This window comes from Myotis nattereri (assembly GCF_964212035.1).
Source record: "Myotis nattereri genome assembly, chromosome: 9".
Classification (NCBI taxonomy): Eukaryota; Metazoa; Chordata; class Mammalia; order Chiroptera; family Vespertilionidae; genus Myotis; species Myotis nattereri.
The window spans coordinates 45,340,797-45,367,117 of record NC_138084.1 but is presented as its reverse complement, the minus strand read 5'-3'; the positions used below and the strand labels follow the sequence as shown (position 1 = coordinate 45,367,117).

At 37.1% G+C, this 26,321-nt stretch overlaps 1 protein-coding gene across 2 annotated transcripts in view; it reads right to left on the bottom strand.

Moving 5' to 3' along the window:
- The window catches only part of UVRAG (UV radiation resistance associated), a 284,006-nt gene that overhangs the window by 179,244 nt on the left and 78,441 nt on the right, over positions 1-26,321 (bottom strand). The gene's annotated exons all lie outside the window — the stretch shown is intronic.

Genomic DNA, 26,321 nt, shown 5'->3' with positions numbered 1-26,321 from the left:
CAACTTCTAGAACTAAAAGTCAGAGGATAGAAGGTAAATATACAAAGTTCCAGTTATATTTCTACATATGGGTCAATAGTTTTGCAATCACAATCAAAATCCCAAAAGGCTCTGGGTTTTTTTTTTTGGATGGAAATAAAGAAGCTGATAGCCCAGCTGGCGAGGCTCAGTCGTTGAGCATCAACCTATGAACCAGCAGGTCACAGTCTGATTCTGGATCAGGGTACATGCCCCATTTTCAGGCTCGATCCTCAATGGGAGGATGCATAAGGCGGCCAATCAACAATTCTCTCTCATCATTGATGTTTCTATCTCTCTCTCCCTCTCTCTTCCTCTCTGAAATCAATAAAAATAATTTTTTTAAAGAAGCTGATAGAATAATTTACACAGAAAAACAAAGAATCTAAAAAAGATAAAACAAACTTGAAACCTGCCAGACTTCAAGGCTTTCTTTTTTATAAAGCTATATAATCAAAACAATGTGGTACTGGCATAAAGATAAAAAAATAGATCAATGGAACAGAGTAAAAAGTATACAAATAGACCTACACATATATGGCCAATTGATTTTGGACAAAGAAACCCATACAAATGAGTGGAAAAAGTAAAGTTTTTTTAAAATAAATTATGCTGGAACACCAGATAAGCATAGGGAAAAAATGAATTTCATTCCCTACCTCACAGCACTCACAAATGATTCAAGAAGATCGCAGTAAATATAAAAGCTAGAATCATAAAACTTCTAGAAGAATACATAGGAAAATCTCTTACAACTTTGGGGTAGGCAAATATTTCTTAGAGAAGACACAAAAAGCACTAACCATAAAATTTTTAATGGATAAACTGGACTTTACCAAAATAAAATAAAAAATGTCTATTCATCTAAAGATGACATTAAGAAAATGTAAAAGTAGTCCACAGACTGGGAGAAAATATTTGCAAAACATCAATCTGACAAAAAGCTGTGTCTGGAGTATTTAAATAACTCTTACACACCAGTAACAAAAAACACAACCCAATTAAAAATGGGCAAAAAAACAAAATGCTTTTCAAAAGAAGACATAAGAATGGCCAATAAGCACAGGAAAAGGTGCTCAACATCTTCGTCATCATGGAAATGCAAATTAAAATCATAATGAAATACCATTTCACACCTGTTAGAATAGCTAAAATTAAAATGACAACATCTAATGGGAGCAAAGATATGGAGCAATTGGAACTTGTATGCAGTACTATCATTTGAAAAACTATTCATTATAAAATTAAACATACTTCTAAACTATGACCCAGAATTTCTACTCTTAAGTATTTACTCAAGAAATATAAAAACATGCCCACAAGAAGGTTTATATAAGACTGTCCATAGAAAACAACCCAAGTGTCCATCGAACAGAAGAATTAATAATACCCATACAGTGAAATTCCATTCAGCAATAAAAGAACACACCACTGATACAATATAAATGAATCTCAAAAACATTATGTTGAGTGAAAGAAAACAGAATATACTGTATGATTCCATTTATACACAGTTCAAGAACAGGTAAAAGTAATGTATGGTGACAGCAATCAAGAGTTACTAGTTGCCTGTGTGGGGTGGACCGACTGGTAGAGACCAGGGAGAACAAAAGAACTGAGGTGAGGAAAATGTTCTGTATCTTGATTGAGGCACATGGGTATACAAGGAATTTAAACTTAAGATCTATTCATATCACTGTATGTAAAGTTTACCTCAGTTTTTAAAAATTGGTCAACAATCCTAACCTAAGTGTTATCCTATATATGATATTAATTTATTAGGAATTTGATGGCACCAATACCTCTGCCAACATTATTATTATTATTATTATTATTATTATTATTATTATTATGCCAAGCACTAAAAATATTCATGGCATATTCTGCACTTTTGGAAGTTGCCTGACAGTTCTTAAGGATTTCTTAGGTCATCTAAAAGGGAGCAACTCTTATTATAGCTAGTTTGCTCATGAGATGAGTTTTTTTGTTTTGTTTTGTTTTGTTTTTGCAATGTCCTCAGAGCTCCTAAGGAATCCAACAGAATCCATCCTACTGCCTCTTGCTCTGGGTGTATGTGTACACTCTTGATCGTAACAGTCTCTTACAAAGGTGGCTCTGAAGAAATTTAAAAGCAAGAAAATGTTCTTTGTGATGTGCTCCCAGCATACTTTAGCCTCTTTTCCTGATATCCCTTACTTTGCACAATACATTACAGCATTACCTAAGTACCGACAGTTCTCCAAACACATCATGTCATTTCTTGCTTCTGTACCTTTGAGTGAGCTGTTCTAGCTCCCCACATGTACCATGTCAGACATCCCTGTCTTTTAACAGATAAGTACACTCCTAAATCCATTAAGAGGCAGCTCAAGCATAACCTCTATTCAAAGGCCATCCCAGACTATTCCAGACAGGTAGAGGAACTCCTTCTGGAATTCTATGTATCATGTATACTAGTAGAATAACACTAACAAAAACTATAGAACCGCCCTAACCGGTTTGGCTCAGTGGATAGAGTGTCGGCCTGCGGACTGAAGGGTCCCGGGTTCAATTCCGGTCAAGGGCATGTACCTTGGTTGCAGGCAAATCCCCAGTGGGAGGTATGCAGGAGGCAGCTGATCGTAACCATCTGGAACAAGTGTTCCAGTTTCTAACTCTCTATCCCTCTCCCTTCCTCTCTGTAAAAAATCAATAAAATATTTTTTTTAAAAAAAAACTATAGAACCACATTAAACAATTATTTATTTCCTTGTCTATTTCCTTATTAGATCTTTCTGAGGAAAAAAACATCTCTTTTCATGTACATTCCCAGTACTTAGCACAGACTATGGCACAAAGAAGGCACTAAAAATGTATTTGCCAACTGAACATCAACTAATGCCTGAATGTAAAAGCACAGTCCCAGATTTAATTATTTTTAGTGATCAGTGGGAGACTGAAAGATTAACATGATAGTTTTCTATATTTATAATTCAAAAATAATATATTAAAATCAAAGATTACACAAATTAAAGACCACTCATTCATGTAAGGAAACAAACTATTTTTATCAAAAGTATTAGCATAATTCAAATAACGATAGGCACGATCAACCTAGAACAGAAATCAATAAAATAGCCTGTTACTTTAAAAGAGGGAAAATGCTGCCTAAAACTCACTGGTACTATGCAAACAACCTTGTCAAATGGTAAAGACTTTAAAAATAAAAATGATTCATGACCATAATTAATGTATGACTTCAACTATTTGGCTCTCACTGCCCCAGACGCTTTCTGATCTTACCTTAGGGGCTTAAAACACACAGACAGAGTCACATTTCCTCCAATCTTCAGTGTTATCCAAATAGACTTTCAGAGGCCCCTGCTACATCAAGACAGAGCTAATAACGTCCCCCTTTCAAACCCAACAGGAGAATAAAAGTTTGAAGTGCTCAGGCTCTTAAGTATAACATGGGACATCCTAACTCCCCTGGGGCTGAGGAGGTGAAAACTGACAAGAAAAGAAACAACTGCTTTACCTCCAAAACAGCTAGCCAGTTTCAGAGGAATGTTTCTTAATTATGCAAACTATGAAATGACACTGTAAAGAAAGAAGTATATGTCATCTAGTCATCTGGGTGACTGGTCAATATCAAACACTAACACTCCCAAATTGAAATAAAACTCATCTTCACTGGTGTGGGGAGGAGGGGTCAAGCAGCTATTTGATAGGTATTCTGATTATAGCAAACTAGAGGCCTGGTGCATGAAATCTGTGCATGGGTAGGGCCCCTAGGCCTGACCGGCGATCAGGGCTGATCAGGGCCTTCTGGCTGCCAACGGGGGCCTTTCATCCCTAGCTGCCGGCCGGGGCCTTCCTTTGTTCTGCACCACCCCGTTGGTCAGTGCACATCATAGTGAGCAATAGAACTCCCAAAGTCCCGAGGGGACACTTTGCATATTAGCCTTTTAGATAGATAGATAGATGCACCCCAATTACTTAATATAATTTGAGATAACAGTAAAATTAAAACTGGGCTACATATACGTTAGCTTTGCAGTTAGATATTGCTATGAATGTAAAGAAACATTGAATAAAATGTATTATATCAAATAAATATTAATAAACACTGAGACAATACCAATGAGACATTAACAATAATCTTAGTAAAGGAGAAGTTACAATTTTTGTCTGCTTAGTATTGATCATATCACATCTGAAATGCTGCATTCAATTTTAAGATGAAGAATAACAACCCCTACAATGACAGTGAAGTATAATTTCCTGTGGATTACAGACAGAGAAAAAAGGAAGAAGAAAATAGGAAAATACAGGATTCTACTGAGAAAAATAGAGACCCTATCATTAATGGCTTTGTATTCCATATGAAGAAGCCTAGATTTTTATTCTGAAGGTATTCAATAACCATTAAAAAGTTTTAAGCTGGGATTAGAGAAAGACAAATACCATATGATCTCACTTATGTGTGGAATCTAGTGAACAAAATAAACTAATGAATGAAATAGAACCAGAGTCATGAATACATGGTACAGACTGACAAATGTCAGAGGGGATATGGAGGTGGTGGGGTGAACAGGATGAAAGAAGGTGAAGAGAATTGCCAAAGAACATAAATACATATTTCATGGACACACCAGAGGGAGGGGAGGAAAGGATCTGGGTTGAGGGGGGAAAGAAGAGGGAAATGGGGGACATCTACTAGTATAATAATGTCAACAATAAAAATAAATAAATAAATAAAAAGTTTTAAGCTGGGAAATATTTAATTACTTTTTTTTTAATCTTTATTGTTGAAAGTATTACATATGTCCCCTTTCCTTTCTCTTCCTGTAATACAGTGAATGGGACACTGGGAAATAAGAATGTAAACAGAAAGGCCAGTGTGAGGTTATTGCAACAGTTCTAGCAAAAATTAGGCATTTTCCTAAATTAAACTAGTAACAGGAGGGATGGTGAGATGTGAAAAATGAGAGAGAACAAGAGATGAAGACTGATGACTAAAAATAAACTACCAGCATCAAAAATGCAAGAAGAGACATTACTACAGATCCTATTTAAAGGGAATTAAGGGGAAATTATGAACAATGGGCCAATAAATTCAACAACTTAGATGAAATAGTTAAATTGCTAAAAGGAAAAAATCTGAATAACTATTATCAATTAAAGAAACTACATTTGCAGTTAAAAACCTCACATAGAAAACTATAAGTTCCAATGCTTCACTGATAAAACACTAGTCTTTACAAAATTATTTCAAAGAAGAGGGTATGTTTTTCAATTGTTTTATGGGCCAGCATAACCCTAATACCAAAATATGACAACAACATGACAAGAAAATTATAGACAAACTAGAGGCCCAGTGCACGGGTTCGTGCACCGGTGGGGTCCCTCAGCCTGGCCTGCGACCTCTTGCAATCTGGGACCTCTCAGGGAATGTAGCAGGTGCCCGGGGAGGAGCCCAAGCCTGGGCTGGGTGCCACACCACTCCTGCTCATCCTGGCCCCAATGCGCTGCCACCGCCACTACTCAGTAAGCTCACTGAGTGGCACTCCTGCTGTGGGAGCGCACTGACCACCAGTGGGTAGCTCCTGCATTAAGCGTCTGCTCCCCTGGTGGTCAGTGCATGTCATAGCGACTGGTTGAACAGTCAACCAGTTGAGCAGTCACTTAGGCTCTTATACATATAGATATGACACATGAACATAAATTCATGAGAGAATGAAGGAGAAAAAAATCATCTAATTATTTCAAAAGATAATCCAAAAAGAACATTAATAAAATGATTAAAAACAAAAAAGATGTGGTACATCTACACAATGGAATACTACGCTGCGGTAAAAAAGAAGGAACTCTTGCCATTTGCAACAGTATGGATGGAACTGGAGAGCATTATGCTAAGTGAAATTAGCCAGTCAGAGAAAGATAAATACCACATGATCACACTCATTTGTGGAATATACAGAACAACATAGACTGGTGAACAGGGACAGATCCACAGACAGAGAAACAGTGATCAAACTATCAAGCCCCAGAGGGAAAGCAGGGGAGGGTGGGGGTAAGGAGAAGAGATCAACCAAAGGACTTGTATGCATACATATAAGCCAAACCAATGGACATGGACAACAGGGGGATGAGAACATGAGTGGGGGGGGGGGGGGAGGTTGGGGGGTAATGGGGGGATGAGGACACATTTGTAATACCTTAACCAATAAAGAAATTAAAATAAAATAAAAATTAAAGTCTTTAAATATGAAAAAAGAGCTTCCTCAATCAGATAAAGGAATTACACAAATAAATTTACAACTAATGTTATATTTAGGATAAAAAATAAGGAAAAATGTCTACTTTCACCATTTTATTCAACGCTGTATTCAAGGTCCAAACCACTGCAACAAGGCAATAAAAAGACAAACTTACAAACACAGGAAAGGAAGAAATAAAAATGTCTACTCACAAATACTATGATGGAGTATACAGAAAAAAAAAATATCTACAATCAAACTAATAAATAAATTGAGCAAGATTCCAAATTAAAATGGAAAAATTGACTGGCATTTTTACATAGTATTGACAAATAACTAGAAATAATTCTAATGAAAGATATGAAAGACCTATACACTAAAAACTATAAAACACTGCTGAAAGAAATTAAAAAACACCTAAATAAATGGAGACATAGTATTTCACCAATAGATTGGGAGACTCAGCATTGTTAAGAAGACAAGTTTCTATCAGGGTAATCACTTTGTAAGTTATATAAATGTCTAATCACTATATTGTACAACTAAAACTAATATTGTATGTCAACTGTAATTTTTTAAAATTTATTAATTTTAAAAAGAAAAAAAGCCATAAGTCTCCCTTAAATTTATCTACATAACCAATGCAATCTCAATAAAAAACCTAGCAGTCTTTTCTTTAAAATTGACTAGCTGATTCTAAAATTGATATGAACATATAAAAGTCCTACAATAGCCAAGAAAATGTTTGAAGAACAAAGTTACTAACTAACATGATGCTAATTTGTAAAGCAGTAGCAGTTGCATAAGGCTAAACAAATAGATGATGAAATAGAATTCAGATTATAGATCTATTCATATACAGAGTAGGGCAAAAGTAGGTTTATAGATGTTTGTATGGAAAATAATTCAATAATTAAGAAATAATGCAAGAATAACCTATGTGTTCCACGTACTCACAACTGTATACCTACTTTTTTTCCACTCTGTATATCAATTTACTTTTGATAGGGAAAGAAAAGCTATGTCAAAAAATGACATTTAAATAACTGGATAGGTTGATAATGTCATTAAGCAATTACAAATATTCTTATCTTCACTATCATCTAGCTTATTTTGCACCCAAAGCTTTCATTACATAGCTTGTCAAATACCTTACTATAGTTATTGTCTGTATCTACAACTCTAATTACCCCTTCAAAATGAAGACTTTAGTCTAAGATAACTTGTTCTTGGGAATTGCTCACTAAAGGGGAAAGGACTTAAGTTTTACTCTGAAGAAAGGATAGGTAGGACTCTGATAACTGTATGTTAAGAGAATAGCCATTTAGGGCATTGGGAATCACTTTGCAAAGTCACTGAAGAAACAGAATGCATTGCATGTTCAGAACAAGAAGTAGATGGAGTGCTAAATAAAGCACAGAGCGCATGAGAGCAATGTCATGAGAGACAGTCTGGGAAAGTTGATCATAGTCAAATTGCTGTGTTTTTTTTAAATGCCTGAGAAATCTTTTTCATCTCCACAGCACCTACAGCAGTCTTGGATGCATGGGAATCATATACTTGTTGATGGGTTTATTAAATCTGATAGTTTCCCAAAAGACCAGAAGTCTACCCTAAAGCCGTTTCTACATTCCTCTGTCTAGACCATGAATATAGTTGAGAAGAACACAGAGTCTCATGGTAATAGAATCAAATAAAACAGAACACTACTTATAAAGTTAACACTACTTATGAAATTAACATACTCTCATGGAAAAGTAAATGGTAACTTTGTGGGTGGGAAAGTTCTATTGAGAAGACAGTAGGTGGTATAAAAGCATGTGATAATGAGGGTGTCAGGTCTAACAAGATGCACCCTCAAAACTAACAGACAACATTGATGAAGCAATAGTTACAGAATAATCAACTCTTCAGATTTCCAATTTACATCTCATAACTCATTTCAGGCAAGAAGAACCACATTTGGCATAAGAGTAGGCCAAATCCTTTCCAGACCTTTTTATAATACCATCCATGTGCTAAAATGAAAGTTTAATTTAAAATATATTCATGGTATAATAAACATACTTGAAGAAGTACATTACATACATAAGTACATCAAAATTAGAAACAAGAAAGGGAACAAACTATGATATGGGCAAGATTTTAAAAAGTAAAAGAAATACTATATTCAATCTTAGGCCAATAAACTAAAAAATCCAGAAAAAGAAAATAATTTTCTGAGAAACTATAAATTATAAAGTTTTCTCACAAGAGACTGAAACCTGAATAGCTCAATAACTATACGGTACAAAAATCCATTGCATTTATATACAGTAATAATGAAATTTCAGAAAAAGAAGTTTTTAAAAATTCATTTTGTAATTGCAATAAAAATAACAAAATAACTAAAGAAGAAAACAACGAATGTGAAGTACCTATACATTAAAAACTAAAGACATTATTAAAGTAACCTGAAGAAGACAAAAAGAAATGTAAAGAGCCCTAACCAGTTTTGGCTCAGCAGATAGAGCTGTCGGCCTGTGGACTTAAGGGTCCCAGGTTTGATTCCGGTCAAGGGCATGTACCTTGGTTGTGGGCACATCCCCAGTGGGGAGTGTGCAGGAGACAGCTGATCGATGTTTCTCTCTCATTGATGTTTCTAACTCTCTATTCCTCTCCCTTCCTCTCTGTAAAAAAATCAATAAAATATATTAAAAAAAGAAAGAAATGTAAAGATATTCTGTATTAATGGTTTGGAAGAATCAACATAGTTAAAATGACAATATTACCCAAAGCAATACAAAGACAACACAATCCCCCTCAAAATCCCAATGGCATTTAAAAAAAAAGAAATATAACAACAAAAATCATCAGATTTGTATGGAACCACAAAAAAACTCTGAATAGCAAACAAACAAGAAAAATACCAACCCTGAGTAACCAAAGCAATCCTGAGGAAGAAAAACAAAGCTGGGGGTATCACGGTCCTGACTTTAAATTATACTACAAAGAAACAAAATCAAAACAGCATGGAATTGGCAGAAAAACAGACACACAGTCCATGGAACAGAAATGAGAGGCCAGAAATAAACCCATATTTATACAGACATATAATTTTTAACAAAGGAGTTAAAAATATATGAAGAAAAGGCTCTTCAATAAATGGTTTTGGGAAAATTGGAAAGCCACATGCAAAAAAATGAAACTAGACTATTATTTGTCACTATGCACAAAAATTAACACAAAATGGATCAAAGACCTAATTAAAAGATCCGAAATAATAAAATACATAGGAAAAAATATAGACACCAAATTATGGACCCTAGTTTTAGAGAAGATTTTATAAATCTGGTCTCAAAGTTAAGAGAAATAAAGCAAAAATAAATAAATGGGACTATCTCAAACTAAAAAACTTCTGTACAGCAAAAGAAACCATTAACAAAACAAAAAGGCAACCAACCGAATGGAAGAAGATATTTGCAAACAACACCTCCCATAAGGAATTACTATCCGAAATATATAAAGAACTCATACAACTCAACAGCAAAAGCAAACAATCCAATTAAAAAATGGGGAGAGGACCTGAACAGACACTTATCCACAAAAGACATCCAAATGGCCTACAAATATATGAAAAAAATGCTCAACTTCACTAGCTTCAGGGAAATGCAAATCAAACCACAATGAGATACCACCTCACACCTATTATAATTAGAGGCCCGGTGCATGAAATTCATGCACTCAGGGTGGGGGAGGGTCCCTCTGCTCGGCCTGCACCCTCTCACAGTCCAGGAGCCCTCGGCGGATGTCTAACTGCCCGGGGAGTGGGCCTAAGCTGGGAGTCAAGACATCCTGAGTGCTGCCGCAGTCAGACATCCTGGGCACTGCCGTGGAGGTAGGAGAGGCTCAGGGCTACTAGCTAAGCAGTGCTCCCCCTGTGGGAGTGCAATGACCACCAGGGGCCAGCTCCTGAGTTGAGCGTCTGCCCCCTGGTGATTAGTGCGCATCATACCGACCGGTCGTTCTGCTGTTTGGTCGATTTGCATATTAACCTTTTATTATATAGGATGGCTATTATCAACAAGATACGTAATAACAAGTGTTGGAGAAGATGTGGACTAAAAGGAACCCTCATACACTGCTGGTGAGAATGTAAATTGCTAAACCACTATGAAAACCAGTCTGAGGTTCCTCAAAAAATTAAGAATAGAGTTACCCTCTTCGTGATATCTATCCAAAAAACTTAAAACCACTTATTTTTAAAGATATACTACTACTAGAGGCCTGGTGCATGAAATTCATGCACAGGAGGTCCCTCAGCCCGGCCTGCACCCTCTCACAGTCCAGGAACCCTCACTCCTTCCTGCTTGGCTCATTGGTCCTTAGTGCTGCCACAGAGGCGGGAGAGGCTTCCGCCACTGCCACTGCGCTCACCAGCCGTGAGCTCAGCTTCTAGCTGAGCGATGCTCCCCCTGTGGGAGCACACTGACCACCAGGGGGCAGCTCCTGCGTTGAGCATCTGACCCCTGGTGGTTGGTGTGCATTACAGCGATCAGTCATTCTGGTCGTTCTGCTGTAACAGTTGCTTAGGCTTTTATTATATAGACTAGTGGCCTGGTGAACGAAATTCATGCATGGGGGGTGGGGGGTGTCCTTCAGCCTGGCCTGCACCCTCTCCAATCTGGGACCCCTCAGGGGATGTCCGACTGCTGGATTAGGCCCGATCCAGCCTGCTCGCCCCCAACCACCCCCCCCCCACCTGCCAGCATGCTCACCCCCAACTTGCCCCCAACTCCCCCCGCCAGCCTCCCCCAACTGCCCCCCCTGCCAGCCTGCTCATCCCCAACTTCCCCTCCCCCGGCTGGCCTGATCACCCCTAACTGCCCTTCCCTCCTGGTCTGATTGCCCCTAACCACTCTGCCTTGGCCCCACCACCATGGCTTTGTCCAGAAGGATATCCGGAAGGTCTCCCGAAAGGTCTCCCAGTCTAATTAGCATATTACCATTTTATTAATATAGATGTGCATATTATTCACAGTGATCAAGATACAGAAACAACAAAAGTATCCTTGAGATGACTACATAAAGATGTGGTACGTATATACAATAAAATACTACTCAGGCATAAGAAAATATTAAATACTGCCACTGTGCCCTGGCTGAGTGACTTGGTGGAGTTCCATCCTGTACACCAAAAGATTGTGGGTTCCATTCCCTGTCAGGGCACATACCTCACATACAGATCCATGTTTCTCTCTCATACTGATGTCTATCTCTCTCTCTCTCTCTCTCATTCTCTCTCTCTTCCCCCCTTCCTCTCTCTCTAAAATCAATAACAATACATCCTCAAGTAAGCTTATTTTTAAAAAGAAAAAGAAATACTGCCATTGCAACAACATGAATGGATCTTGAGAGTATCATGTAAGTGAAACAAGTCAGACAAAAAATCAAGAACCATATGATTTCACTCATATGTGGGATATAAAACTAAAAGCAACAAATGAACAAAGACAAAAAAAAACAAAAACAAGCAAAAACTCAGAAGAAACAATAGTATGGTAGTTACCAGACGGAAAGGGGGTTAAGGGAGAAAAGGGTAAAGGAGGTCAAATTTGTGGTGATAGAAGGAGACTTGACTTTGGGTGGTGAACATGCAATGAAATATACAGATAATGTATTATAGAATTATATACTTGAAACTCATAAAATTTTATTAAACAATGTCGCCACAATAAATTTAATAAAAAATTTTAAAAGAAGGCAAATTTCAGAAATATAAAGAAGTCAATTTGTCAAGAGGACATAATAATTCTAAATTTTTATGAACCTATTAATAGCTTGAAAATATATGAAACAGCCCTAGCCGGTTTGGCTCAGTGGATAGAGCACTGGCCTGCAAACTAAAGGGTGCCAGGTTCGATTCCAGTCTTGGGCACATGCCTGGGTTACAGGCTCAATCCCCAGTAGGGGGTGTGCAGGAAGCAGCTAATCAATGATTCTCTCTCATCATTGATGTTTCTCTCTCTCCCTCCCTTCCCCTTCCTCTCTGAAATCAATTTTATATGTATATGAAACAAAATGTGATAGAACTGTAAGGTGAAAAGACAAATCCACAATTATAAGAGATTTTAACACCCCTCTCTTAATAAGTAACCAAAAAAAGCAGACATAAGTAGAAAATAAGTAAGGATAAAGAACACCTGAAGAACAAATTTGACCTGATTAACATTTATAGAACACTCTACTCCAGTGGTTCTCAACCTTCTGGCCCTTTAAATATAGTTCCTCATGTTGTGACTCAACCATAAAATTATTTTCGTTGCTACTTCATAACTGTAATGTTGCTACTGTTATGAATTGTAATGTAAATATCTGATATGCAGGATGGTCTTAGGCGACCGCTATGAAAGGGTCGTTCGACCACCAAAGGGGTCGCGACCCACAGGCTGAGAACCGCTGCTCTACTCAACAACAGCAGAATATTCTTTTCAGGTGCACATAAAATGTGTAACATTAAAAATCATATTCTGAACCACAACACAAGTCTCAATAAATGTAAAAGGATTCAAACCATGCAATGTTAACTTCTCTCATCACAATGGAATTTAATTAGAAATCAACTTTTAAAATCTGGAAAATACACAAATATGTGGAAACCAAAGTAACAAAAAAATCAAAATGAAAGTTAGGAAGCATTCTTAAATGAATGAAAATGCAAACACATCAACATGTATGAAATGCAGCTAATGTAGAAGGAAATTATAGCATAAAACCATTTATTTAGAAAATGAAAACCATCAAATCTATGATCTCAGCTTTCACAGTAAAAAAAAAAAAACTAGACTAAGAAGTGCTAATTAAACTCAAAGTTGGCAGGAGAAATAAAATAATAAATATCAGAGCTGAGATCAATAAAATAAAAAACAAAAGCATTAGAGAATCAATAATACCAAAAGCTCTATCTTTGAGATCAATAATATTGGTAAACCTTGAACTAGACTAACCAGGAAAAGAAGACCCAAATTACCCATAGCAAGAATAGAAGTAACAACTCTACAGATTCTATAAACATTACATTTTACCACATAGAAAAAGTAGACAAATTCCTTGAAAGAGACAAACTACTAAAGCTTACAGAGGAAGAAATAGATAACCCAAATAGTCCTATATGTAAGAAATTTAATTTTAGTGAAAATCTTCCTACAAACAAAATTTCAGGCCCAGATAGCTTCACTGTAAATTCTACAAGACGTGTAAAGAAAAAAAGAATACCAATTCAACACAATCTTTTCCATAAAACGGAAGCAGGAATATTTCTCAATTCATTCTTTGGTCTCTTACAGAGGAATCAACTCTTGATGGATATCTGGATAGCTCCAGTTTTTTACTAATAGAAAAAAAGATCTTATAAACATTGGTATATAAATATTTATTTGGACATATGCTTTCATTTCTTTTGGATAAATACCTAGGAGTAGAATGGCTGGGTCATACAATAAGTATAGTATTTTGGAATACAAATACAATGGAATACATTGTAACAAAAAGAAATTAACTGCAATTGACCCTTGAACAACATGGTTCTGAACCACCTGGTTCCACTTAAACACAGTATTTTGATGTACATAGTAACATGGACGAATCTCAAAATAATTATCTAGAGATATAGAAGGCAGACAAAAATGAAGACATGATGTTACTTAGAAAATTCAAACTGACCTATGGTGAAAAAAGCATATTAGTGGTTGCCTAGAAGTGGAGAAAGAATAAGTGGGAAGGAAGGATTACCAAGGAAACTTTTAGACATGTTGGATATATTCACTGTCTTAATTATGGTGATAGGTTCATGGATGTTTGTATAGCAAAACTTATCAAACTATACAACTTAACTATGTTAAGTTTATAATATCAATTATACGTTAATAGAGTTGTTGTTTTTTAATCCTAGCGGCAGAACTCAAGACTTCATCTCCTTTAATTCTTACAGAGGTACACCGCTAGCCCTACAGACACAAACATCATGGTCTTTTCCTAAAAACTACAGCAGAAAATTCACCAAATATTTATTACACACCCTCAAACATTCTATTAATTCTTTCAACCTAAGTACTCAGAACCTAAGTACAGGACAGTGCTGAGCTAGATGCTAAGGGCAGTACAAAGATGAATTAGATCTGATATTTTAAATGTCTTTTAAAAACTTAATTAAATGTTTACTGACAATAGGAAACAATGGTCTGTCTCATTTTCTGGCCCCTCTTTTATAGACATGCACATACACACAAGCATATACACATCTCTACAAAACTGATGCAATTTTTGATCTATATTTTAAATATACTTCATCACCAGACTGGTAGGAAACTTCAGCATTACTATGTGCATTAAGAACATGTGAGGTGAGAGTTTTACCATTTATTTATATTCTGAGCTATGTGGCTTAGAGCAGCATGTCTTTAACCATTATATAGTTGTGTCATCCATGAACAACTGCTAGTACCTGTGCCCAGTCCCTTAAAAATCACATTAATATTCCTAATGAAAATAACAACATTTGGAATAGTTAAGATGAAAAGACTAGATAAAAATAAAGTACGATTTATTATAATTACCACCTCACGTTTGCCATCATCTCTATCCAAGTAGACTGTTTTACCACCACACCTACCTCCTGTATAGACTATACAATGAAAATAATCTGCTTTAAAGAGAAAAGCCACAACAAATGTGAGACTTCCATGTCGCATGAGGGATAGCAGGGAAAGGGGGTAGAGTGTATGAGTCTGAGCAAGGTCACAGGGGAGTCCAAATGTAGGAGGTAGGAGATAGAAGGAGAATGACTCATTGCAGGGTGTAGAATCTCAATGGGGTAAAGACGGTACTCCCATGGTAGTGGTAGGATGACAGCAGCAATAGGAGATTAATTACATAGAAGGAATTAACCTAAAAAGTAAATATACTGAAGAATATGGGAAGCCAAAGATCTCGCTTTTGGAGAAGGGAGTTGGAAAAATAAATAAATAAATAAATAAATAAATACATACATACATACATACATAAATACATAAATAAATAAATAATAAAATGAACCTGTGGCATTGAACTCATAGTTTTGACATAGGTAGGTAGGTAGATAGGTAGGTAGACAGACAGATTGAGGATATACACAGATGAGTATATGTGTGCATATATTTCCTAGCTCTCTCCATGGAGGGCCTGGGAGCAGTGACACTCCAGTTGCAAAGAATACACAAAGACCCATATCTCAGTTTCTAAAACACCGCTCTGCACTGCAGAAACCAAAGCTCCCTAGAGCAGCGGTTCTCAACCTGTGGGTTGCGACCCCTTTGGGGGTCGAACGACCCTTTCACAAGGGTTGCCTAAGTCCACCAGAAAACACATATATGATTACATATTGTTTTTGTGATTATTCACTATGCTTTAATTATGTTCAATTTGTAACAATGAAATTGGGGGTCACCACAACATGAGGAACTGTATTAAAGGGTCACGGCATTAGGAAGGTTGAGAACCACTGCCTTAGAGGAATGACTAATTCTAATGTAAAGACAAAGGAAATATATGGAACATGTTGTTTCAGAAAGTAAGGGAATACTCAAAGAATGATGGAAATAGGTTATAAGAAAACATAAGCTACCTTGAAAAGGTTCCCATGGCCAAACCTGGAATAATGTGAATATCAAAATCAATAATTATAGTAACAGATTATATAACAGGTTATATAATTCATGGATAAAATAGGAATCCATGAATCCATACTGATATAAACAAAGAAAAGAACGCTTTTCCTTACAGTATAGAAGAAATGATAGAATTCGAAATTAATCATTGACAACCATCATTTTAATAATTAATTCAACCAAGAAACATCAATATAGGTTAAAACTAATGGGTGGAAATTTGATAAGAAATAAAATATTTGCATAATCTGAAAACACCTCCCCACAAAATACAGATTTCAAAGTCAAAAAGGATAACTTGACTGAGGAAAAACTTGGCAGACATGACTCTAATCAAGTATTCACAGTTAACATCACTAGTAATAGGACAAATCAAAATTGTGTTCCACTTGATAGGATGCAAGAATACAAAATCATTTGTAAAATTTCCCTTCCTGAATCTCTGTAAGGAAACATCAGACAAACCAAAATTGGGGAACATTACCTAAATAAATGGCCTACCATTATTTGAAATGCCATGGTCATAAAAGTCAAGGAAAGACTGAGCAATTTTTCAGACTGAGAGAGAATAAAGAGAAATGACAACTAATTGCAAAGTGTGACCCTGGATAGAATCCTTTTGTTACAAAAGACATTGAGACAGCTGTAGAAACTTAAATGTGGTGTGTGAATTAGATGGCGGTAACGTGTCAATGTTAACTTTCTGATTTTGATGGGAGAGGAGGAAGCTCTTATTTGTAGAAAATCTGCACTAATTTATTAAGGAGTGATAAGGAATCATCTTTCTAATTTACTCTCAAGTGTGGTAAAAGGGGAGAAAGCTCTTGTACTATTTCTGCAAGTCTGAAAATATTTCAAAGGAAAAAGACATAAAATGCTCAAGAAATAAAAGCAGGGAGTACTGTACAAAGTATCACAAATCAAGGCTCTCCCACAAGGCAACCAGTCCATCTCTTACTCTCTGGAAATAAAGGTTAATGCAGTGATATTAGCGTAGTGTTTAAACCATGTATTCATGACAAAAACAATGGGGCAGACTGACCTTTTCCCCAACTGACATATTTCACAATGAGGTCAACAGCTGTCTCACAGTAAAAACTGTTGGGACTGAGTTTTAATTAACTTAACAAAGCATTTCTATCAATATCACAAATATGCTATACAGAATAATTATACAATTAGGCTGACTTCAGAGAAGACCTCTCATGCAAAATAACTTTCCAGGTAACTTTATCATATTATTATTGTTTTTCATTGTCAAAAGTAATTTTTTAATTATTTTGGATAGGAATATATCCTCAATGCATTACTGTTCACTTCTCTGGTGTCTGACTGTGTGTATGATGAAAATAACATTTTCTTAAAGATTGAGGAACATTACGAACATCAGCAAGATTTTATCATATAATCTTCCTCCTAATACTTTTTTTGCCTTTCCTCTTTCTATAAGACTTTCACATAACATTTCTCTGGGTTTATAATGTTCCTGCCAGTAGCATCACTAATTTATAGCATTTAATCTACTATGTACTTGGAAAGTCAATCATCATGATTCATAAAATGGCAAACAAAATAATAGTAAACAGTTTCTGAATAAGGCCTATGGATTTTTCTTATGCATATAATGTAGAATGTTGTAGGCATGAGATATTTTTGCAGCTTAGTAGGCTTATGTTACATTTAGTTATTGTTTGGCTGGTATAAATTGATACTGCCAAATAAATACAGCACTACTTTACAATTATACTACTTTTCTGTGAACAATCACACTTGGACAGTATATAGCAATATTATATATCATATAATTTACTATATACTATAATATGTATATTAATGATACTTGGCTCTACAGTATTATGCAGGGTGTTTCTTTATGGCCCAATTTTTTAAGTTATCCTATAAACAAAGCACAGGAGAGTCCATTATAATAACAGCAATTGTTAATTTAAAAAAAAACTAACCTTGATAATGTAAGAATAAGATAACTAACAAAAACACAGAGGTGGAGGAAGAGAAAGAAGGTGGCAGGTACCATAAATCTACTAAATTCCTCTTCTTTCACTGTCCAAAGCCAAGAATCACTATCTAAAGTTTATTTATAAAATAACAGAAACAAAGTATATTATTTCAAGACTGGGGCAGGGTTGGGAAGGTAGAACAGAAATTTTATTCTTTATTTAAATTTTGTTAAAAAGCGCGGAGGAAGGGTTGAAGAAAAGAAAAAGAATGAAGTTATTTCCTCCATGAAGTTTCCCATGACCATCCTGTGGCCTCCTTTCCCTGTGGCCTCCTTTCTCTGTGGCCCCAGAGCAGGAATCATGGGATCCCATCAGAGCATTTATTACAAGGTACAGTATTTCTGTGCTTAGTTGTCTAACTAACCCATAGATTAAAATCTCCTTGAAACCCAGGCCAGGAGGCTCAGTTGGTTGGAGGGTCGTCCCATATATCAAAAGGTTGCAGGTTTGATTACCGGTCAGGGCACATATCTAGGTTGCAGGTTCAATCCCCAGTTAGGGCAGATACAGGAGGCAATCGATCAATGCTTTTCTCTTACATCAATGTTTCTGCCCGCCCCCCTTCTCTCTAAAATCAATAAAAACATATCCTTGGGTGAAGATTTGAAAAAAATTAAATAAAGAGATAGATAGATAAATAAATAAAATAAAATCTCCTTGAAGGCTGGGGTTATATCTTACTTATTTGTATCCCCAGCATAATACAATAACTAGAAGAGGAATAAACAGCTATTGAATGGATGAGCAATATATATGGTCACAGAGTAAAACTGATTAATACCAACTTTTCATTTGGAAAACAGCACCAAAAAAAAGGAAAACAAACCACTCAAAAAAATCATAAATGAACATTAATGTGTTATGGCTGTGTCATGGTAACCATACCTCACAAAAATACTCATTTTGAAAAGAAATTTTTATGAATTTTCAGGAAAAATAAAAAGAAATTCAAAAAGCAAACAAAGGGAGGGGGAGCCAACACCTTGCCTTTTCCACTTGCTTTCTCTCAGAGGCCCTTTTCGTCACTTCCTGTGAGTAGTCTAAACTCAGTATCATACATGGGCTGCCTTGAGGATACCAGCATATACTGTGCCTGTTCAGAACATTTTTCAGAGTGGTGAATTGATTTATATGTAAACAATGTTTGAAGACTATTCAAGTGGCTCCACCAAGTAATTCCACATGACAACTTTCTTCTACCATCAGAATCTACTTATATTAAAAAGAAAACTGTAGCTTAAAAACAAGCACTGAGAAATTACGGTTTCCAGGGCTCCAGGGGACAGCTTAATGTTGATGCATCAAAACTGGAATGACTAACACACTTTGAGTAAGTATTTTTTTTCTCTGAGCAACTATACAATTATAAAACTTGCTGTTTCTATCTGTTCCATATAAAAATGGTTCTATAATAATAGTTTATCATATAAAGAATCACTAAGTTAGACATTTACTTTTAGCCTTGAAAATGCAACATTGGAAGTTAGTTATTTCACCAGTTTTGCTGTTCAACTCCAAAGTTTTAAGAAGTTTTAATATTACACGGTCCTTTGATCAAAAAAAGAGTATACAAAAAACGTTCATTAAGCATATAAATCCTTGTGAAGCAATGTATCCTATTAAAAACAGTATAGGACAGTAGAAGAAACCTCAAGCTTCCAGACGGTGCCAAAAAAGTGTTGTACAACCTCCAGCAAGTTATTAAAGAGTAGTGCAAGTTATAAAAGAGTAGTGCAAGGCCCTAACAACAGCATGTTGCTAGTGACATTTTCCTTTAAATGACTGACCAGCATTCCTTTCTTAGATGAGTGGATTACTAAACCCTGTACCTAATTCATTTTAAAATTCTCACCTGCAAAGTTTATCTATCACATAGCATGTTCCATGATTCACATGGACCATGTGTAGTAAAATTCTCAATTGTAAGCCTCTATACACATTCTCACAATCATATAATCCTAACTGTGTGATCATCAAAAATGTTAGAAAACCCCTTAAACTCAATCTAATAACATGAAAAACATCATACATCTCAGTAGAGGGACACTCTACAAAATACCTGACCAGTAATCCTCAAAACTATCAAGGTTATCAACAATAAGAAAAGTCTGAGAATCTAAAGCAAAGAGGAACCTCCGGAAGCATGATGACTAAATGTAATCTGGTATCCACATTAGGATCCTGGAAGAAGACATCTCAATAAAGTATAGACTTTAGTTAATAATAATATATCAATATTGGTTCACTAATTATAACAAATGTACCACTGTAAGATAATGGAAAACATATATTGGTGGTCTCTGCCCCCGGTTCCTGGCACAGAGCTCCTAAAACCTTTGTAATTTCCTAAATGATAAAAGCACTAGGCGCATCTTTTGTTCTATTATCTGGTCTTTGACCCTAGTTCCTAACATAGAGTTCCTAAATCCCTTGGAATTTCCTGGGTGATAGCAGTGTCTTTTGTTCTAATGAGGTGACTCTTGGTGGGCTCCTGGATGACAGCTGGTCACCAGAAAGAGCAAGCCATGATTTGATGCTTGGAATTTTCAGCACTATCCCCCATTCTCCCAGCAGAGCAGAAGGGCTGGAAATAGAGTTAATAATTAATCATGCCTACGTAATGAAGTCTCCATAAAAATCCCAATAATATGGGGTGTAGGGAGCTTCTGGGTTGTTGAACATGTAGGTGCTGGGAGAGAGGCATGCCAGGAGGGGACATGCAAGCTTCACGCCCCTTCTCACATAACTTGCTTTACACATCCATTCCACCTGGATATTCATCTGTATCCTTCATCAAATCCTTGTACAATAAACTAGTAAACTGTTTTCCTGAGTTTGTTGAGTGACTAGCAAACTGATCAAACCCATGGAGGTGTTTGTAGAAACCTGATTTACAACCAGTTGGTCAGAAGCGCAAGTGACAACCTGGACTTGAGATTGGTGTCTCAAGTGGGAAACAGTCTCAGGGGACTGAGCCCTTAACCTGTGGGCTCTGACACTATCTCCAGGTAGATAGTGTCAGAACTGAGTTAAATTGTGGGACATCAGCTGGTGTCACAGAATTTCTTGGTGTGGGGAAGAACCCACACATCTGGGGTCAGAAGTACTGTGAGTATGGTTATAGTGTGAGAGTACAGAAGAAACATAGGAAGAGGACTGAACGCCTCCTATTCAACCATACTACTAGTGAAAGATATTAAGAGTGTGGGTATATGGGAACTCTCTGTACTATCTTATAGTGTTTCTATAAAATAAGAACAAATATTTTCAAAAACTGAAAATAAAATAAGCAGATTTGTCATAACATCAGACTCAGGATGTTTATAACACCATTGTGAAAAAATCAATATCTAAAATACTCAATAGAAATGAGCCAACAAAACCTGAACAAATAGTTTTTATTTAAACAAAAAATATATTTTCAAAAAAAATTCTGCCAGATTGTAATCAAGCCTAACAAAAACACCATACCCTATAAGATCACAATTCTGTATTTTTGCCAAAGTCCTTTCCCCTGGATTTAGTTGATATGATGCTCTTTTAAAATATCAACTTAGCCCTAGCCAGTTTGGGTCAGTGGATACAGTGTTGGTCTATGGACTGATGGGTCCCAGGTTCGATTCCAGTCAAGGGCACATGCCTGGGTTGAGGGCTCAATCCCCAGTAGGGGGTGTGCAGGAGGCAGCTGATCAATGATTCTCTCTTATCATTGATGTTTCTATCTCTCTCTCCTTCCCTTTCCCTTCCTCTCTAAAATCAATAAAAATATTTTTTTTAAATCAACTTAATCTTCCACAAATTTTTGAACTGGTGTCACATTTCAAACATAAAGATCTTGAAAACTGAATAAAGTGGGTTATCTCCAATTCTAACACTGAGAAAAGGTAGATTTGTGCTAAGTACACTGAGGTAAGAATAGGTAGCAGAACCCAAATGAGCTCTTCTTCCTCAGAATAGCAATTCACTCTATTATCCTGGCACGTCAGATTTACTACCTTATGTAATCAGTTCTCTCTTCATACACACACATATGTCCACTCTTACCCAAACTCTAAGCTCCATATAACTACCTTTCTTTTTCTGTATCCAAGGTGCCTCATGTGAAATTCTGTATAATGATGAATTGCCAGCAGAATGCAATGGAAAAAAAAACAGTTTAATCAAAGATGTTTTAAACTGAGGTTAAATTCACATAACATTCAACTATTTTAAGTGTACAATTCAGTGGTACTTAGTGCATTCACAATGTTGTGCAACTACCACATAATCATAAACTCTTATCTTGAGATAATTAAATTCAACTATTTCCCCCGGCTCCTCCTCCAAATAGCTAATAAATACCAATTATCTTACTCTTGTATTATATACAATAGACCCTCAAATAATGTGATTTAGTTCAACATCATCCTATCTAATAAAAGACAAAAAGGGTAGCCGAAACCGGTTTGGCTCAGTGGATAGAGCGTCGGCCTGCGGACTGAAAGGTCCCAGGTTCGATTCCGGTCAAGGGCATGTACCTGGGTTGCGGGCACATCCCCAGTGGGAGATGTGCAGGAGGCAGCTGATCGATGTTTCTCGCTCATCGATGTTTCTAACTCTCTATCTCTCTCCCTTCCTCTCTGTAAAAAATCAATAAAATATATTTAAAAAAAAAAAAAAAAAGACAAAAAGGGTAATTGACTGTACCTTCGTTACGCTTCCCATTGGCTAATCAGGGTGATATGCAAATTAACCGCCAACAAAGATGGCGGTTAATTTGGATACTAGGCTCCAAGCGGTGGAGCGAAGCCAAACATACCTGAAGCCTGCAGAGCAGGGAAGCCTCATGGCCCCGGGATGGGTGGAGCAGCGAGGCCTCACAGCCCCGGGATGGGTGGGGATGGGTGGAGCCAGGAGGCCTCACGGCCCCGGGATCAGCGGAGCCGCGAAGCCTGAAGCCTGACAGCCCCAGGATCAGCGGAGCCACGAGGCCTGACGGCTGGGGGTGAGGGGGTCCGGCCAGAGCCCAGCCAGAGTGAAGGCCTGGGTCCTGGGTGCCAGAGGAAAAGCCAGCAGCCAAGGGAAGGGAAGACATATTGCACGAATCTCTTCATGCAACAGGCCTCTAGTTTCATTATAATACCGATGAGATGCCACAGGAACTTTAACTCCTGTTTATATCAATTAGCCTACGGTAAAATTGGTTTTGTTATATGTCATACATTGTTTTGCTTAAAGTCACAGATCCTACTGAACACACTGAAGACTTAATATACTGGCTTTCTCCTTATATCATTCTGTGATTAAATTACTTTGTGATGGTGCCAGCTACAGGTAGCCACACTCCAGTAATAAGGAGTTCACCCTCTCCTTCAAAGAATCATTTCCATTGGTGCACACCTCTGGCTAAAATGTACCTTCTAACACTGAGTGAACATCTGCCTTCCTTTGGCTCCCACTGCCCCCCCCCCTCCCCACTGAGGATTGAGCCCACAACCCGAGCATGTGCCCTTGACAGGAATCGAACCTGGGCCCCTTCAGTCTGCAGGCTGACGCTCTAGCCACTGAGCCAAACCAGCTAGGGCAACAGAGAGGTTTTAGATCAAACCGCTTACCCATGTCCTGCTTTGACTTACCTAAGAAGCCGGGAGTCTTATGTAATGCCTACTTATCTCTTAGTTTCAATTTCCAAATATTTCCTCATTTTTTTCTTTGGTTATTTTCTGTAAGGTTACTTTCAAGATAGACTCAACCCTCACAGCAAGTGAAATTCGGGAGCAACTTATAGATTTCTTCAAGAGAAATGAGCACACCTATGTTCACTCATTTGCTACCATTCCACTGGATGATCCCACTTCAAACAGTACATTTTATTATTACCCAAATAACTGTTTGCCAAATTAGTTAAATAACTGTTTAGTTTAAAGATAGCAACTGTATTTCCATAGTGCTTTTTTCTCTGAGCTAAATATCCTCTATTCCCAACTAGTTTTTTATAACTGGTTTAAAACCCATCGTTGTCCTGGCATCTCCCCTAGCTCTTTCTCATCAAAGTAAACTGGGACTCAAATTAAACAAAATAGCGCGGCTGGTGTGGCTTAGTGGTTGAGTGCTGACCTATGAACCAGGAGGTCACGGTTTCTGGTCAGGGCACATCCCTGGGTTGGGGGCTCAATACCCAGTAAGGGGCATGCAGGAGGCAGCTGATCAATGATTCTCATCATTGATGTTTCTATCTCCCTCTCCCTTCCTCTCTGGAATCAATAAAAATACTTTTTAAATTTTTAATTAAATAAATTTTTCCAAATATATCTAATGAACATGAAGTCCAGGAAGACTATTACTTCCCTGGTTCTGGATACTGTATTTTAATTAATAAGACAAAAGATAATGTTAGCTCCTCTTTGAAAGCTGTAGAGTTAATTTCTTGGCTTGCACTAAATTGTTCATGAATTTAAATCTTCAGATGTTCTCCCCATAAACTGTTTAAAGCCAGTTCCACTCCAAGGTTCATAATAGATTCTGTCACTAGAATCAAAGAATCTCTGAGACACAAAAGTCGTGCTACTGTGGAAGAGTCATTTTACATCTATGGAATTAGTGTGCTTCTTACAGAGTTGGGATTTACAAATGGGACCTTGAAAATAGAGAGAGATGCTAGCTAAGAAAAAGTCATTGTGTCCAATCCCTTCATGCTTACCAGATTGACGGGAGAAGAACAGAAGAAACCTGTGGTCACAGAGTTAGAGAAACATTCCTAACAGCAAACCTCCCACACGGGGAGGTACAGAGGTCAGGAGTATGTTAGACATACTTTGGATGGCTCTCGAAAAGCCTATTATGAAAGCCTCCACTGTGCAAGTGCCATAAGACTCTAAGACATGCCTGGGCTGCCCAGCCGACGTGGCTCAGTGGTTGAGCATCAATCTATGAACCAGGAGGTCACGGTTCAATTCCCAGTCAAGGCACAAGCCCGGGTTGCGGCTCAATCCCTAGTGAGGGATGTGCAGGAGGCAGCCGATCAATGATTCTCTCTCTCATTGATGTTTCTATCTCTCTCTCCCTCTCCCTTTCTCTCTGAAATCAATAAAAACACATACTTAATAAAAAAGAAAAAGAAAAAAAGGAAAAAAGAAATGCCTGGCCCATGTTATACTCAGGTGCACCACCAAAGCAGTTTTATTGGAAGGGGTATGGATGCTGTTAGGCAGTCTCAAGGAGAGAAAGGAATGTCAAAGGGAATTCTTCCACATGAGATGGAGAAATATATTGGAAAGGCCTTTGCCATCGGACAGGTTTGGACTCTGAATAACACACTAGCTCAACTTTTCCAAGCTGAAGTTCGCTTACCAGTAAAATACAATTATAATAGTAGCATGGCTATTGTGAATATTACACAAATATGTATGCTAACTTTTTAGCATTTACGTGCCTTTCAAATTTGAGATTCGCAAATATTATTTTCCTTCTCTACTGCCTGTGCCTGAGATTCTTACTTATTTCTACAATACCAAAAAAAATATATTTATAAATTATTACTAACTTTTCAATGAACATAATACTCCTTGCTTGCTGTATCTGTTAATCTGTCCTATTATAAATCCCCAAAGTTAAGAATCTGGCTTCTCATGTTGAAAAAGTACTTCCAGTCATAAAGAATCAACTGTAGGAATGAGGTTATTACAATGTCCACTCTCCTCAACAGATAAACATGCTGAATTTCATATTTTTTAAAGGTAAAATATAACACTTTTGGACAAAGGGTCATTTCAAGGGCTAGGTGATATATTTTTGAGTATAATGTATTAATTCTCCTAAAATCTCTCTGATAAGTTCTCTTAATAAAACAGCATGTAAAATTCAAGCTATAAATGGGGTAGGTATTTAATGGTAACTGGTTATTTTTACTGGCATAGGTATCAGGGTGAAATCACTAAACCTTGGAAAGCTGCCTTGGAACATGCCTGGCACCAAAGGGAATGAAGACGTTACAAGGCAGCTATGAGGGGTGTGATGGTAAAGCCTTAATTTGCGGTGACATCTTTGGCAAAGCAGCCTTAGCAAAGCAACCCTGTAAACTCAAGCCAGAACTGAAGGACAGGGACAGAGACAGAGAATATCTCTTAAGCAGAAGACTACTCATCACTACCCTCAAAGGATGCTCTTTACACTGATTTTATAAACTTCATCCACCATCCCAACAACATTTGAAAATCAACGCTTGCTCTAAGCCAGGAGTTCTGGACACTGTTTTGGGGAGGGCTCAGTTAATTTACCCATTATGTCCCCCTCCCTGTTTCCATTCAGTACACTAGAAAAGCAGACTTGGCAGCATGAACAGCCTACAAAAGGCCCAAATTAAAGACTATGAGATCTATCAG